A 17498-nucleotide genomic window follows, 5' to 3' on the forward strand; every position below is an offset into this window, starting at 1 on the left:
TACATGCATATATGCCACTCTACAGCCAAATGATGGATTTAGTATTTACTATTTAGCAAATAAGTGATTTGAACCACTGTTCAAACACCTTTTAGAAAGCCACGCACCGTGGCTGAAATTTAAGTGCCTGTGACTGGACATGTAAGGACCAGGGTACCTGCACCGTGGGCCGGATAAGCACAGCCTTTTTCACTTTCTGTACCCGCTACCACGAACATTTATAGCTGCACCTGGGGCTCTCACAGACGCCCAGCTCACACTCCGCACCTGCAGCCTCCCTGACCCACAGCGTGCCGCCCCACGCAAGGACACCGACCTTTGTGGGGTCCGTGTGTCCTGTCCCCGCCTCCGCCGCCAGCAGCACCCCCGGGAAACGCCGCGGCCCCGCTCCCACTGCCCCCGCCCTTCCCGGCTCGGCCGGGACCCCTGGCAGGCGCCGCACCCCAGTCCCACGCGGGGCATCCCCGCTGCCCAGGGGATGCCGCCGGGAGGCTTTTTTGGGGCAGAAACGTGGAGTGTTTTTTCAGCCGCTTCCCGAGGGGCTCGGGTAACCCGGGTTCAACGGAGTCCCCTGGGACGGAGGCCCTGAGGGTCTTTCCCGAAGGCATGTCCTTGGGAGCGGGCGGGAAGGGCGGCTGGGCGTGAGGGGCTGACGCGGAGGGGCAGCCCGGCCGCCGCAGTAGTAAGAGAGCTGCTCCTCCGGTGGTTGGGCTGGGGAGCGCTGGGCTCCTCCTCCTCGTCCCCCCCAGCAGTGCACAGCCAGGCGTGTGACTGACGAGTCTCCCCCCGTCTATCTTTTCCTTTTTTTTCCTTTTTTTTTTTTTTTTTTTTTTTTTTGCCATGGGTACACACACCGAGACACGCACATGACAGCACTTGGGTGCCAGCGCCGGTGCATCGCCAGGAGGGCTGTGCTTCACTCCGGGCACGCACACACGCATGCTGCTGCTGCTTCTGCTGCTGCTGCTACTGGAAGTCTTTCTACACGGGGATTAGCAGCCGCCTCTTCGCTCTCTGTATTTCCCTGTCTCTTTCTTCTCCCTTCCCTTCCTCCTTCTCTCCCGCAAACGCCTGACTGACGGACGGCGGGCAGGAAAAGGTAAATGCGGGCGTGCTGTTTGCTGACGGTACGGAGGGTGATGGTGTTCGCGGCGTGCTGCGCGGTCCGCCCTCGGCTCGCCGGGCAGCCTGCTTGCCTCGCCTGCCCTCCCGCCGCGCCGGCGGCTGCCGCGGCCGCCGCTCCCCGGCTCTCCGCGGCTCGGGGGATCGGCTTTTGCCGCGAGAGGTTTGGCTCACCCAGCCCCCGCTCCTGTCTCTTCCCCCGGGCTGCGAGGTGGAGAGGTTCCCCGCTATTGTGCTGCTCGCACTTGGCGCCGCGGGTGCTAGCGGGCGGGAGCGCTTAGCCAGGGTTTCGCGGGAGGAGGCTGGCTATTAATTGCCGTCTGCGCGGAAGAGGAGAGCGCTTCCCCTGGCACGGAACCTGGGCATTATTTATTAATCGGGGCAACGGGAGGGTGGCAACGGGAGGACTCGCCGTCGTCCCCGTGTCGTGTTCCCCCTCCCCGTTTGCTGCATCATTCAAATGAGTGATTCTTCGGTGGCCTTGCGTTGCGGGGCACTATCCCCCATCCACGGGGATTCTGCCAGCCGCCGTGGACTGCCGCTCTCCTCTGCCCGGGGGAGCGCCCCCTTCCCCGGCGAGCCTGCGGGCGAGCGGTGCGGGGGCATCGGCCGCCGGCTCCTGCCCCGCCGACCCCGCAGCCCCGTGAATAGTTGTCGGCACTTGCTCGGGCCGAGTTTGTCCCGCGTCCCTCCCGGGCAGGACAAGGACAGCGGGGTGGATATTTGCCTCCCCCCTCGGCGGAGCCCGCGTGGTGCGGGGATCCCGTGGAAGCGAGAGGTCCGGCGCAGCCCCGCCGAGGGGACCGCGTCCCGCCGGACTCGCACGGACCCCGATCCAGACTTCCATCCCCCGAGGAGCGGGTGCTTGGGAGCGAGCTGCAAGCCGGCAGAGGACAGGCGGGAGGCGGTGCTGCGGAGCCTGCCCTGCCGGGGCGCTCGGGCAGCGGAGCTCCCCCGCCGCCGCGGGCAGAGGGCGGCCGGGCAGGGCAGGGCAGCCCGCCCCGGGCAGGGCAGCTCCTCCGCGGGCCGGCCCCGGCTCAGGTGTGCGCATTCAGCGGCTCAGAGCTCCGGGGATCGCCTGGGCAGCCCCCGGGGCGGAGGTTAAAGCGCCTCCGAGAAGGGCAGGCCTTGCTCCGCCGTGCCGGTGCCCGTCGCCTCCCGGGGCTCCCCGGGCAGCGGCACCGCCACCGCCGCTCCCCGCTCACGGGTGCTGGGGCAGAGTGGTCCCGGCCGCCGCCGTGCCCCTGTTCCTCCTCAGCCGGGAAGCGAGGCATTTAGCGGGGTCTGTTATGTAATTACGGCGCTTTTTTTTCCCCCCCTTTCTTCTTCTTGTTACTAAACCCGGCTCAGGATGCCGGCAAGGAAGCGGCTACACTGTGGTTGTTTTTGAAGGAAGCTTATACTTTTATTTGATCTCGGAGAAAAAAAAGAAAATGTAGTAATATTTAAGCGCTTTGGTTTCACACATGATTGATTTTCGATTAATCACATCTCCTTATGTTGTTTTCTATACCTGTCAGTGGTACCTAAGCATGCAGTTGAAGACAGAAACCAAAAAAAAAAAAAGAAAAGAGAGAATAGTAAGAGATGCAAAACCGTGAGAACTGTAGTGGACTGCATACAAAGTTGGATATTAAAAAAAAAAAAGTAGTTCTTTAACTTGCAGCTTACTTACAAGTGAAAGCTAGGTGTGCTTACAGGCATGGTGTATATTCAGCTTGTTGTACTGGATTGTATTTCAGTGTTAATGCAGCTTTAAAGAGGCAACACTAATTTCTCCTCCTGTGTGGATCCAGTGTAGATGCTTAAGGTATTTCCCCGCCCTGAAAAGTCATTGTGAGTTTGAACATTGTTCACTGATCCAAGAGATCCAGAAATCTATAGGGTGCATATTGAAAGATAAATAGGTTATATATTTGCAGATCAAATTACTGCTGATAGTAATGATTACATGAGAATTGGGAATAGTTAATGGCAACAACACAATTCCTTGTTTTCTTCTGTCACAATTTACTTGTCTGTCTGATACTGCATATTTCAGATAACTATAATTTAGGTTACTAAATTATGTATTTCAATTAGGTAACTCTTTAAATTAATATGAAACAATTAAAACACATGGGAGCAAAATATGCTGTTTATTAGAGAGTTTACCAAGTACTTTAAAGGGCATAGTAGTGTTTCATTATATATATATATATATATATATATATATATATATATATATATATATCCTTCTGATTTAAAGTTTTCTTGTACTTCACCATAACTTTATATAGTTTAATTCAAGGCTTATTCTGTCTGTCTCTTGTGGGATTAGCTCTTGGAAGCATATCAATCTAATCTGTGTGTGTTAAGCCTTGCAATGTTTTTTTTCTGTAAAGGTGGTGCATCTCAGTCCAGCTTTGGCTAGTGATGTTTCCACCTGAAAATACAAAAAGAACTGCATAAATAATTAATGAGATAGTGTAGTAATTGAAGGTAATCCCACACCGAGGAAGAATCCATGGAATTTTTTCATTGTCATTTTCACCCTGATCTGATACCATACCGTAATTAAAATCTTCACCCAAATTGTAAGAGACAGATGCAATGCCCTGAGACTGGCATTGCTGTTTTAAGCAGATGAGATTTCAAGGTACTTTAAAGTGAAATAGTTTATTCAGCCCTTAATCTCAGTAACCAAACTTAATTTTGACTGCCTCAGTTGTATTATCTCTCAAGATTTAAGAAAGCTATTTTTGTCAGGGGCAAGTAATTAATACTTGTTCTCCTCTTATGCCAAATTTTGCACTTGTGCATAAAGCTCATCCAAAGAAACCTGAAAAGTGGATCTCCATGGTAACGAGAGAGAGATTGAGAGCAAGAGAGAAAGGATTTTCTCCCTCACCATAGGTCAAGACCAGACGCCTACCCATTCCTTAACTTGTAGCAGCCTTCATTGGCGCCTTCCCCTCTGTGCTTATTTTGCCTCCTGGGGTGTGCTTTTAGTGGTGCCTCATGCTTCCAGAGTGAGGATGATGCTACGCTGGATGAGCGCAGCTTCTGTGTTTCTCCCTGCCCTAATCCTCCCTTCTGCTTGCATCGTATTTGCTTGCTACCTATTGCTACCTATATGATTTTACTGTGGGATTTTCGAAAATGGTTTGTTTTCCCCATCAGATTTTCATTTTGAAGACTTGTCTTGTCTCTAAATCTGTGTAATAGCTGACCAAACCTTACTCGTTAGTTCTCTTCAGATGAAAGTGTGTTCAGCTCCTTTCCCCCTATTATTTGTCTGTGCTGGTTTTGGAGTTTTATTGTTTCATAGCAGTAAAAGCTGTCTACTTCTTCTCACCTGGGAGCAGGGCTGAGTTTAATTTTTTTCAGTCAGCATGTGAGATGTGATACCAGAATTACTGTTTAGAGATGTTCAGCATAGAAAGCCTTTATCTTTATTTTTCCCTAACTCTGTCATTACAGAGCAGCAATGTGGAACAATTCTTTCTGGAGGAATCGCTGGGGGGCTTTTTTCCCCTTTGTCGTCTTTGAAGAACTGTCTACCCAGACTGTCTCTTTCGAAGTTGAGATGAAGTGAACACATTTCATTGTAGATCATCCTGTAGCCAGATACATACAACTTTCACCGAGGAATGTAACATGTTTTCTATTTCCATTCTCCTTTCTGTACTCAGTTTTCATAGCTACGATTTCATGAGAGGATACCAAATGGCTCCCTTAGGCTGCTGGTGCACCAGGTCTCTGGGCATATTTCCAGCTCTTTTGCTTTTCCCTGTGACATGTCTTGGGATAATTTGAAAACATCTGCTAAAGCAACTATTGTAATGTAAGACAGGAGTCATCATTTGTCACTGAGCAATATGTCATTTGTGGCTCTCTAATTGGAAGACAGATGCTGATGCTGACTTTGGCCTTCTTAAATTGTCTAGTTGGCAGATTGTCTGTAGAAACACTTTGCAGTGCTTTGAAATCACACAGTGTATTTCTACTTTTCTGTATCTCTGTGTTTCTTAAAGAATTGTCTGTGCCATTTGAAAATCTGGAAATCTGCTCAAGAAACCATAGTCATAGCAGCTAGTACATTCATAATCTGGCTTTCCAAGTAAATTTGACTTAATGCATCCCTCCAGTGTCTTCTGGCTGGGTGAAAGCCATTTTAAAATGATTGTCTGAGTAGCTTTTTCTTTGCCTTTGTCTATGAGCAATTTCTGATTTCTTGCTTCCGGATGACCTGTCCCTGTATTGGTGGCATTTCAATGAATTTCACTCATTCCAGTTGTTTCCCTCTTTTTGAAAATTTAGCTTCACCTTTAACTAACTAAGGAGTTAGTTCATCTTCTGATTTCTTATGCTAAAGAAACTAGGGATCTGAGAATTGAAGTTCTGTCTCTGTGAAGGAAATGTCCACTTCTAGATGCCTAGATCCAGGCATCTCTGTTGCCATGGTTCAGGTGACTTAAGCAGGTGACAAGACCATGTGCCATCAGCTCATAAGTCAGATCATAATAAAGATCTCAGTAGTTACAGATGGTGTCTTATACCTAGAAGGTGCTTTTTTAAGCTTTGTAGGTAAATTTGGAAGGTAGGTTGCAGTAGCTTGAGTTTACTTGCAATGTCTTACCAGTTTCACCATCTTAATATCCTGATGTGTTGACTCTGCTGGATCAAGTCAAGGATTTCTTAATTTTTTTTTTTCTGTTGTGGAAAAAGGAAATAAGAGGGTGAGGATCCCCAAAAACTTTGGCCATCTGTTGTGCTTGAAAGCACAATTGTTCTGGGTGTACATCCTTGCTGAAGGTATTCCAAGGAACGTGCTAATAGGATGGTAGCTGAGTTACTTTTTCAAAAGAAGGGAGTTTTTTTTCAGCCAGCTTCCTGACTGTGACTTCAGTTGCTAATTCTGTGCTTGTTCACACTTTCTTCCCATGTGTCTGTTTAGTTTTGCCGGTGGGGCAGGGTAATGTATCTGACTGGAGGTCAATAACAACAAGAGACAATGACTGGCAGTTTTAGCTACCTTTGTCATGGTAACTCCAGTTTTAGCAGTGTGCATCCAGCACTGAAAGTCTACACTGAGAATTGCTATCTCACTACTGTGCTTCTTTTGTCTTGTCATCAGGGAAAAAAAAAAAAAAAGCAAAAGGAAGAAAACAATTAAAGAAGGGTGGATATGAAATCAAGGTGTCTGCTTTGTGGTAGTGGTCTCAACAGTATCTTTTCATTTATGAGGAGGTCAACACACAGGGTGCAGTTGCCTTTGTCCAACCAGAAGTATTGAGAGTCAGCATGCTACATGGGTGCAAGATATCCCTCAAATGCGCAAAGTGTGTGAGAATCTCTATCTTTTCACCCTGCAGCAGGAAGAATTTTGGAGTTCCTGCAGCATGCCATTCACACAGGGTGCCCTTCACTTCATGGTTCATAGAGGAATGCAGCTTCTGGTTCTGTGGTGCTGGAACTGCATTGGTGCAAGTGTTTCACTAGAGATGCTTCAGAGATCCTTTGCTCTCATCAGTCTATCTTCTGGCTAGCTATGGGTTGGGCATAATGCTCAGGGCATGGTTTGGTTCTTTAAAGGTGTCACCTCCTGTTGTTCTGGTGTTGCATCTGGTTGACCTCCATAATGTTGTAGGGTTTTGCTTATCTCTCTCTCTTTTTTTGTGTTTTTTTTTTTTTTTTTTTTTGCTTGTGAATGTATGTTAGAACATCACTGTTATCAGATCCCCTTTTCTAAGAACATACCATAGGACTGGATCTGAGCAACCTGATCCACTGAGACGTGCATTCCCAAGATGGGGACTGGAATTAATGATCTTTAAGGTTCCTTCCAACCCAAACCATTGTGTGGTTCTGTGATATTCCTCACTGTTCCTTCTGACAGATTATTATTGCAGATAAGTGCTTATCACCAAATTTATATACAATTTTTTAAATAATATTGAAGAATATCCCAATGGAGCTCTTTAGTGGCAGTGAGATGGCAAAGTAGGATTAAAAGAAAAAAAAATCATCAAGGAAGGAATGAAGGAGGTAGAATTAGGAGAATTAATTGTTATTTCATATAAATTAAGTATTGCAAACATTGTCAAAACAATTTAGGTTAAAAATTAATGACGATTCTGCAATTTCATTCATGGAAAAACTGTACAATCATAAAATGTAATTTTTGAGAAGATGATTAAAATTTTTTTCTGAGGAAAATATCCCAAATATTCAGATGGGATCTGTCCTTTTGTAACAGCAACAAAGTAGGGCTAGTGATTACTAGATTAGTGATACTTTGAATAATATCATATGTCTATCATTATATGAAATCAAATACTCTAGAAGAAAAAATGTAGTGTCTGTTTAGGAAGCACTGTAAATTTTAGTGAAAAGGGTGGATTTCTTAAAAATTATGATATGGATATCTACATGATAAAATAAACTTAAGTGGAATTATAAACTGGAGGTGAAACCTTTTTCTCACACATTTGGATCTCACTCTTCCTTGAAAAAGAACCAATGCAGGTTTCTTTTCTTAGCAACAACAACAACCAAAAAAAGATAAACAAAAGAAACAACTACTGATATTGCACTAGGAGAGACTATTGAATGCTATTCAAACAAACTGGCTGTCCTGTTAGAACAAAAAAAAAAATTTAATTCCTGAAATACTAGAAATACTTGTGTAAAAATTGTGGTTGCATCTTTTCCTCTGTTTTGTTTTTGGGTTTTTTGGGCCACGACAACTACTTCAAATATGACATTGTTTGTAGAGCTGTTTCAGTTTCTGTGTAATGTCCTTTACTGAGTTTCAGTGGCATGGTAGTTGACAAGCATTCACTTCTCCTTGGATAGAAATGTTATTTGGAGTTTCTGTGTGTAACCTGCAAATCTCTGTGGTGTTGGTGTTTCTTTTCATACTGTGGTGGTGTGTGGGCTGACTTCCATAATTATTTGTGTGTTGTTCTATATCTCTCAAATGTCCCTACTGAGGATCTTCATGCTGTGTTTTGCAGGCAGGATTATACAGCAGAAATATATATGAACAAAAGCTAAATACGAGGACGTTCTGCAGGATTCAAGTACTTTGGTCATTTGCAAAGCAAGTAGTGTGTGAGGTACTTCTAAATCAGTGCAGTGTGGCGTAAAAAAATTAATGTGTTATGTTAAATTTCTTTCCAGAGGTTGTTTTTGACAGAATCAAGGCAAAATATGAGAGTATACTGAAGTTCTTGACCTGATCCTTTGCTCTTTATGCTCACTGGCATTTTGAGCATGAACTGCAGGAGCAGGTTGCCTGCCCTCTATGAGATGTTAAATGTTCAGCACCAGTTAGTCAGGCCCATATTGGAGGGGATTTTTTAATATGAAAAAATGCTGAAATGCAGCAGCAGCACTTGTGTGTGTTAGACTTGTAGAGCCCTTCTGAAGACACAAATATTTGTGAAGAGATTACTCAAGGGTCACAGCATTTCCACAGGACCTGGGAGAAATTAATTACACTGTGTTTCTTTATTCTAAATTTCTGGTCCCTCTATGACAACACACAGCGAAGCATGGTGAGAGAAAGAGGAAGGTTTATCTTTGCTCATTTCAGTTTCTTTTGGAACCAAAAAGAAATTTTGCATACAATGAGAAGAAAAATTTCCAGTGATCAATTTTTTCTAGCATACTTTGCATATTTGTAGATACTCTTAACTTGTTTTTACTGTTTAACTTTGTTTGTAATTTTCTTTGAGCTGCTGTAGGATCAAAAGTAGCGGGTCCGTTTTCCCAAGGACTTGCAGTCTTTCTAAGAATAGAGAAACTAATATATAGGAAAGTCTACAAATACAAATTTTATTTGTTTAAAAGCTTCAATATTTTTATTCTGTAATGTTGTCATGGTAAAGTTTATTTTCATATTTAAAATACTACATAATTCAGAACAAATGCTGCCAGTGATCTGTGCACAGTTCCCAGGGATCTCTGTGCAGTGTTTCCCTGATGAAAGAAAAAATGCTTTAACCTGAGGATACTGCAGAAAAACCCAGTATTTTATTTCATTGCAAAGGGGATACTGATGAATAAATTGTATGTGGATCTTTTTTTTCTTGGTTTAACTGTGGTTCTTGTATGTTTGTTTTTATTCAGAGCTGGCATCATTGATTATTTGTGGTATAATTAATTAATTAATGGGTTTTCCAGATCTAGTTTAGCCTTTCTGGCTTTGTTAGCATACAGAGTCCCTGCAGCTGATTTATGCATGGGTTTGAACAGATGCTGATTGAGGCAGTGTCCTGGTTTTGAGCAGTTTGGTTTGTGGGTTTTTTTACTGTTTTGTATTAAAATATGAACATCGCGTTGAGTCTGGTTTTATGTGCACATGAGAGCCTTGTGTTACTGTAGAACATAAATTATTTCAGTTTTATCTGATGATTTTGCCTTAACGTTTAGTCTAACCATAAACTGCTCTGAATTCATCTTTCCTGCCATATCCAGCTCGTGGCAGCTACTGCCCACGTTAGCAATATGCTTGATAAATGTGGAGTACCTCTTCAGGCTCACATATGCTTTGAATTTAGGTTTAAGTCAGGATTGATTTTTTGATGGGGATTTTTTTTCCTCAACCACAGGGATAACACAAGTGAGTGAGTGAGTTCCCTTTAAACTCCCTTGCTCTTGATGTTGATCTCTCCTTGCTCTTTGGTTTTGTAGGGGAGGCTGAAGACAAGCTGAGATTAGCTGTTCAGGCACATGGGACACTTTAAAGAGGTTCTGTTGCCTTTCTGGTGGGAGCAATGAGAACTTCAAGGAGGAAAGGGGAATTCCGTTCTCAAAGGTGTTGAAGGCAGTAAGTGCACTCCTCACTCACAACGCAGGGCTGAAGAGGCCACTTCAGCTATTGTCATCGGTTGGCCTGCAGAACAGGAATTTTTAGACCTGGTGGGTTAAGCCAGCAGTGGTGCACAAAGCCCAGGTCAGCCAGATCCGTGGTGGTGCTCGCTTGGCTGCACACAGGGCAGACCCTGCTGTCACAAGTCTGCTTCTCAGGAGCAGTCCCTCAGCGGGTGTGTTTTTAGGCACATAGACATAATGTCTATCATTTCTGCACAGTCATGGTGACTGGACAGAGTTTTGGGGGCACCAGTGTCACAGTTACGCTGCACTCATATTTTTAATTATAGTAAGCACCCTGTATTCTTGGTGAAGGAAATAGCATTGATGCAGGCAGATGCGTGCCTTCCACATAGGGTATGTAGCCAATATGTTGTTTATACCATGTTATATGGCTGAATAAATAAATAAATACAAGATGCCTATAATAGATCTGAATTGCAAACTCTAATATGATAATGCTTTTCTCGCCACTAGCAGAGCTCAGTAATTTATTACTACAATTTGGTGTCGTGGATATGATTCATTCTATTTTAGTGGATGAAAATAAATTGCTTTACATTTGTGTAGTAATTTATTACTCAAAGCTGAATGCATGCTTTGTGTGATACTGACATTCTTGAAAAAATTACATTTATTTTGTTTGTGTGTATTTTAGGGGGAAAAAAATAATTTTTTCAGCATACACTATTTAACAATCATCGTATTTAATTCAGCAGTCAAGAGGACAAGAACAGTTCTTGATCCAGTTGAAATTCAATGACAAATTATGCTGGAGCCAAACGGAGTCCTCCCAACCTCTGATACTAAACCTGTATGTAACCCAAATACTCCATCACTTTCCAGTTTGTTCATCTGTAATATGATTTTTTTATTAAGCTAAGCTGCCTGCTGTGTGTTTTGTGTTGGAAAAAGTTAAGCCACAGTATTAGAAAGAAAATGTTTAAATACATTGATCAGTACGTGTGCTGTACATCTTATCTGTTTAAAATAGATGAATAATGAAAAAAAATTCATTTTGCTTCCCCCTTTGAATTTGCAGCTTAGTCATGGATTGTTGCCCACAATTTTATGGAACCTAATCATGTAGTCATTTTTTAATAGATTCCATTATTATCATTACAATATACCACCTAAAGTAAGTAAATTAATTCAATGGAGTCTCTCTAGAGCTAAGTTTGTGTGTGTGCTGGAAAATTAAGTGTGGCAAATGTAGTATTAATGGTTATTTTGTTAAGCATTTTCTTAGAGTTTGCATGGACATATTTTAATAAGTAGGATTAATTTTTTGTATTTATTGCTAGGTCAAATACTTTTTGAAAGTAGGATGAAATTAATAGTGTTTCATCTAACAACTACTTTTAACTAATTCTGCTTGTGCTGCTAAAAGTGTAATTAAACAAAATATATACTGAACAAAAAAGATTGGGGAAAAAAACACCTCAAACTCTGTATTTTATCTAAATAGACCAGATGACCGGATCTTATTCCTCTTTATACACCAACTGGATAGCATCAATAGAAAACAGAAATTTATTTGCAGTAGAGTTTATTTCAGTAGAAGCAAAGTGCAGAGAACTGGGTTTGTGACCGGTGTGTTTACAGGGAGGTAAGTGGGATGAAAGCAGGAATGGATTTGACTTAATGCTAGATTCAAGTAGGTGGAAATGTGAGTAACAGAAAACTCAAGGTCTTCACTTAACCATAGTTTCCTTAGCTAACTGAGGAATGAATTTGAATTTTAGGACCCTAAGGTTTAGTACATAGCTCATGAAGCCTCGGAATAGTCCATGAATAAACCAGGAGCAGAATGTGTGCATGAAATGTCTTAATGCATATCACAACTAGCAAATCATTTGTGGAGGTCAGAACACAGTAATACATGGGAAGTGTTCTCTGTCTCCTCCTCAGTGACCTATACAATATTGCCATTCCTGTTGCAGTAATAACATTGTCATTATTTATTTGGCAAAAATGAGTCTGAGTTTAGCAAGGAGAAATGAGTTCATAGGAAAATTGTTTTACATAACAGAAAATAACATCACACTGAAGTAGTACAGTTAATTTGAGAGTTTTCCTTGCACACTTTGTTGCAAGTGAACACATAATTTGAATTAATATTATAACATGATGATGATGTATAACCAAGGACAAAGAATAAACAATTTAAAGTTATGCTTTTATATTTGCAAATATTTACACTTTTATTTATAATATCAGTTCCAAATGCATTTGCTGTTTCAGATATGATAAATAGACTTCCTATTTTCAGACCATGTCTGGTAATACAAGTGAAAATAGCACAGTAATTTGGAACTGTAATATTGGAAAAAAGCTACAGTCCTAACAAAATTGTAACATGCTGCATAGTCCCTAAATAATTACGTAGTAGATGAAGTCAAGACAGATTAAAATATGTTTGTAGTTCTAAATTATAATTAATTCTCCTTTGTATTTGGCCAACAGTCTGAATTTCAATTTATAATAGCCTTTCCAACTATTCTGTAAGGTCAAACATTATTGCAAGCTTTTTCTGGCAGAGTGATATCTTTTGTGCCAGTCACAGTTCAAGGATCTTGTGGACAGAGCTCTTAGATATAGGGTTTAGTTTTAGGTAGTCCTGTAGGGAGCTGGTCTTGATGATCTTTATCGGTCCCTTCCAGCTTGAGATATTCTATGATCTGAGATTGGGCAAAATCAGAACACACTTTGAAATGAAAAGCAGACTTCAACAGCTCCAGATTTCAACACCTTCAGCAGGGTGTGCAAAGAGAACCCTGTCCGTAATCCAGCATAGCCTGGTGAAGCCTCTAATGTATAGACATATAATTTTAATTGTTAAAAGCATCTCATGATTGAGCACCTCTAGAATAGTCCATAGAAACCTGATCTGCTGCTCACTGAAGCCTGTGGCTCACACTGTGATTGTAATGTCTATAATTTCCTTAAGCAGGTGCTGGATTGTGTCAATACATGAGCACAAAGATCACATCTCTTTTTTTTTAAATTTGAGACCTGCTGGGATATTGGCACTTCAGAATGTTATCTCCCAAATGCTTTGCTTTTCCACATGAATCATTTGAAAGGCAGACTTTATACTGCTACTTGGTCTCCTTTCTATGTGGTTAATATTTGTAGGGGCTTAGACATTGTATGTGCACAAAAATGACACTTTTGAAGAGACAAAAAAGGCTATACAAGTTCAAAAGTGTGAAAATGCATGGATAACTGAAATCCTACTTTAGGCTTGACTTTTTACATTGTAGAAGATATTCCAGGTTTCTTTCAAAGAAAAACTTAATCCCCACTTGGTAAACCTGCACATAGCCTAGGTTTTATCTCTGTCTCATGTTAGATATATGTGTAGTACTTAACAGAGGTCGAAGGAGTGCATGAGATCATCTAAGCTGACTTGAATTTTACATACAGAGGATGGAAACTGGCAGTTAAGCTAAATATTGGAAGATAAAGACATTATTTCTCCCACTAAAGATTCGTAGTCGTCAAGACTGTCAAATTCATTTGTATGTCAATTCCAGTTTCAGAGGTGAAAAGTCAGGCTGCTTTTCAAGACAAGTTTTTCTAATTAGAGTAATGAATGTTTGATTAATATTCCATTAGTAATATATGATAATTATACCATGATGGGCTGTCACTTTAAGTACGTACAGGGTAAGATCACGGATGCATTTTTATGTTGTTATGCCTTTGTCAGCTTTAGTTCCCATCAACAGTCAGCTTTATGCAGATGCTTACAGAAATATTTCAGAAATACATTTTGTCCTTAAGCCTGTTAAATGATGCTACACATCTGCTTTGTGGGTCAATGCCTATCTTTTGCTTTGTTTAACATTTCGTCAGGGCTCTACGCTTTGACATTCACTGACTGAGCTTGCAGAGAGAAACTTCAATATTCAGGAAATGTAGTGTGTGAGGAAAATCCTGATTACTAACTGTGAATAAATCGAAATCAGGAAATAACAGCAACTTCATAGAACTATGGTGGAAAATCTTTGGAATTCTGGAGGTTCAAAACATTTCCCTTCAGTAACAGGTTTTGTAGAGATGCATGCAATTAATACTCAGAACCCCTGAGTTAATATCGCGTATCTCCCTAAGGGTGACGGTGACATTCAAGGTAGCTCTGAGGATGAGAGCTTACAGTGCTTCCCAGTGAGCCTCATGGTCTTCTTCACCTTTTATAGCAGCTCTGGCACTCATTGCTGACTGTGGGCATCCTGGTGTATGAGGCATATTAAGAGGGAATGGGGGAAAAAGAACTGGATGTGATGCTACAAATGGCATGGCAGAATGCTGGAGCAGCAGACAGGGACTGTCTGGGTGCACATCTGACCCAACTCTGCTTTTTTTCTCCTTGCATTGTTTTCCATTCAGCCCAGATCAGAAGACTATTTTCTTTGTATTGCAACCTTTACATTTGGCTGAAGCTTTCTTTCACAGTTGAAGAAAGGAAACCTAATTGATGCTGGCATGCATGTTTATATGGGCCATGTGTTAATTACCTAGGGTTGCAAATGAGCAGAGACATTCTCCAGTTGTGTGTGTGCATGCTGTAGTGTATATAGGAACAATTGCAGTATTTGAATATTTCATTAATTCTGCACTGAATTAATTTTTTTTCACACTTTTAATCTTGTAACATTTTTATGATATTAAGAAATGTATTTTTTAAGCTGAACTACTTTTTTTTTTTAATAGCATCATGTAGGGATACAAGATCACCAGAAGTGAAGAGTTATAGTGCAATGTGGTCTGACTTGGAATAGTAAAGGAATGAGTTACTGTAGAGGACTGTCGCCCTTTTTGTGTCCAGCTGCAAATCTGTGAGAAGAGCTTTGCAATTAGCTTTTGTAAATTCTAGCTGACAGCAGAGGAGGGTTTGAGACTTTGGTTTCCTGGGCTCCATTCCAAGTTCTGGAATGAAATACACTTCAGTGACTGCATATCTCCCTGCCCCTGTCTCATCTGTCTCCCTTAGCCTGACTACTTTGTCTCCTCATCTTGACTCATGTTAGTTCTGTGGGCACCATGATTCTTACCACCCTTTTTCTGCATTATGGTGAATGCTACCTTCTGTCATGCTTTCCATAAAGCATGGATGGAGGATAGAAGGCACTGGAAACAGTACATTTTAATCTCATTTTTAGCACTCGTGCAGTTTTTCCCCACTGGACAGCAATAAGCAATGACAAAGTCTCTTACTCATCTGCAGATTCAGGTGTGTTCGGTGACTGTTGCAGGGGGAACATGTTCTGTGGGACAGGGGTACAAAGAGGAGATTTATTTCAACTTCTAATGTAACTCCTGTTGGGTGAGATGAAGGAGCACATTTCTAAGGCCATCTTTTTGTAAGTTTTATCGTGTTCAAGCCAGAATAACCTTGTTGCCCTATTTTTAAAAATGGGAGTGGTAGCTGTTCAGTGTGATATTTTTAAGAATTTAACTTCAATAAAACTTTTTTTTAAAACTCATGTGCTCAGATGTATCTCAGCTAAACTTCTAAAAAATTTTAACAACTCTGGACAGCTCAGGCATTTTCAGTTCATTTGTAACTCATATTATTCAACATTTTTTATTTGAACAAAATCAGTTAAACTGGATTCAGATCAGTCTATATGTGCAGTAGCTGGGTCTGAAGACATGAAGCCCATTGCCATCTAAGGTGGATTTTTTGTTCATGGGGAAGATTGTTTTACCAAGAATTTCTTGGTGGGATATCATGGGTGACTCAGGATTGTGCAGAATCTCTCTGCCACTGATATGGAGCTGCTTTCAAGGACAGTCTGCAGAGTCTATAACTTAGCAGTGGATGATGGTAACTACCCATAGGAAACTTGAATCCAGAGGTAGAGCTGAAAAGTGCTTTGATAGACGTGGAAGCAGGAGAAACTTGGCCAGGAAGGGCAATTTTGAGTTGTTGCTAACAGGAGTTACCAGGACTTTTCAGAAAAAAAAACTTACCATGGCAGTGAGCCGAGAAATTGAGATCCTAATGCAAAAGCAATTAATTAGGATTGTTTGGGGAAAAGATGACATAGCTGTTTGGAAAAGCACTGTTAGGTGGGTGAATGTGACCTTAGAAATAAACTGATGTGCTTAGTTTTATATCCATTAAGTATTCCCAACAACAGAGGAGATTTTGCTTTAGAGATGTACACTCCTTGATACACCAGCAGAAAACAGCACAGGGATTTCCACATTATTGGGAGTAAACTGGCCTTGTGACAGGAAGCACTTGTAATTCCAGAGAATGTTCAGTGAATAGATTCACTCTTTACTAAATATTGCTGTTTCTTTGTTGAATTTTATTGGAGAAACTGCAACACTGCCCAAAAGGATGAGGGATCCACTAAACTGATCCCTTATCCTTTTGGTTGCTGTGATGTATACTGGACTTGGGACTTGAATATGGTGACTATATTAATCAACAGCTGATATAGCCTCCATTTTTTAGTTTTCTGATGCCAAATTATGATCTTTTTGTTTTAATTCCTGCTAAAACACTAGTGTTCTTAAAACAGTGCTATCTTAAGTTTGTGCTGGTAGCTTCATCTCTTCATATATTTCCTTATTTTCCCAGTTAAAAATGTCTTTTTTAATATTTAATTAATTTTCTGTGATTTTGTTGTAGTAAATATATACTTGAATTCTGCTTGAAATGGTTTTAAAGAATTTAAATTCTCCTTTAATCTTTGTTAGTAGTTGAACAGAGGCATTCATTAACTTGATTTGATCAGATCTGTGTTCCTTAGTGCAACGAAATCAAATGTAATCTAACATCAGCTTCTTTATATAGGATGAGTAATGAGATTGTTTTCACCCAAACAGAATGTAATCTTTAAAGAATTATTTTAGCTTGTATTTTCCATTGCAGTTCTTTGGACAATATTTATGTATGTTGCTCACATTTTAGAGGCCTTTTGGTAGAGAGTGCAGTTTATTCAATGGCTAATATTAAACCCACTTTTCTTTCCCATCTGCACCATATAAATGTTATTCTTCTTCAGTATCACCTTATTTCTCAAATTGTATTCACAACTAAGGTACTCTCTTAATGGTGACACCAAACACCCTGTGTAGTTCAGTGTCTTGAGCTAATACTAGTGCTATCTGTAAACTAATATTTTCTGTATTCTCAGCTGAAAAGCTCTGGAACCTTGTCTGTGGTGTGTGGGAAACTGTGCTTAGGGATATTTTTAATGCTTATCCCTTTATTCTGCATTAGTACTGCATCATAGAAGCAATAGCTTGGGGAAGAATACTCCTGCTCAGCTGACAATTCAGGAGGTGTTGCTGTCCCTCAGAGGAAAGATTTAATTATGTTTTTTTCTTCAGGCTTTACTTGGATTTGTGTGCTCTCTGGTGCAGAAGAGGATATGGGTTTTTTTCTCCTGTGGCAGATAACCCATTAAATGTACCTGATACAATTGAAACAGCTGTTCCAAAGAAGAACCAGTTCTTGTCCAGTTAATTATGGCTTTTTGATGTGTCAT

The 17498-nt window shown here is 41.3% G+C and overlaps 1 long non-coding RNA gene across 1 annotated transcript in view; it reads left to right on the forward strand.

Moving 5' to 3' along the window:
• The first annotated feature begins 985 nt into the window (after positions 1–985).
• Positions 986–17498, forward strand: part of LOC132079519 (uncharacterized) — a 150303-nt gene continuing 133790 nt past the window's right edge. Inside the window, exon 1 of the long non-coding RNA XR_009419427.1 lies at positions 986–1099. This is a non-coding gene — a long non-coding RNA (uncharacterized LOC132079519). The remainder of the gene's footprint in view (positions 1100–17498) is intronic.

This window comes from Ammospiza nelsoni, chromosome 1 (genome assembly GCF_027579445.1).
Source record: "Ammospiza nelsoni isolate bAmmNel1 chromosome 1, bAmmNel1.pri, whole genome shotgun sequence".
NCBI lineage: Eukaryota > Metazoa > Chordata > Aves > Passeriformes > Passerellidae > Ammospiza > Ammospiza nelsoni.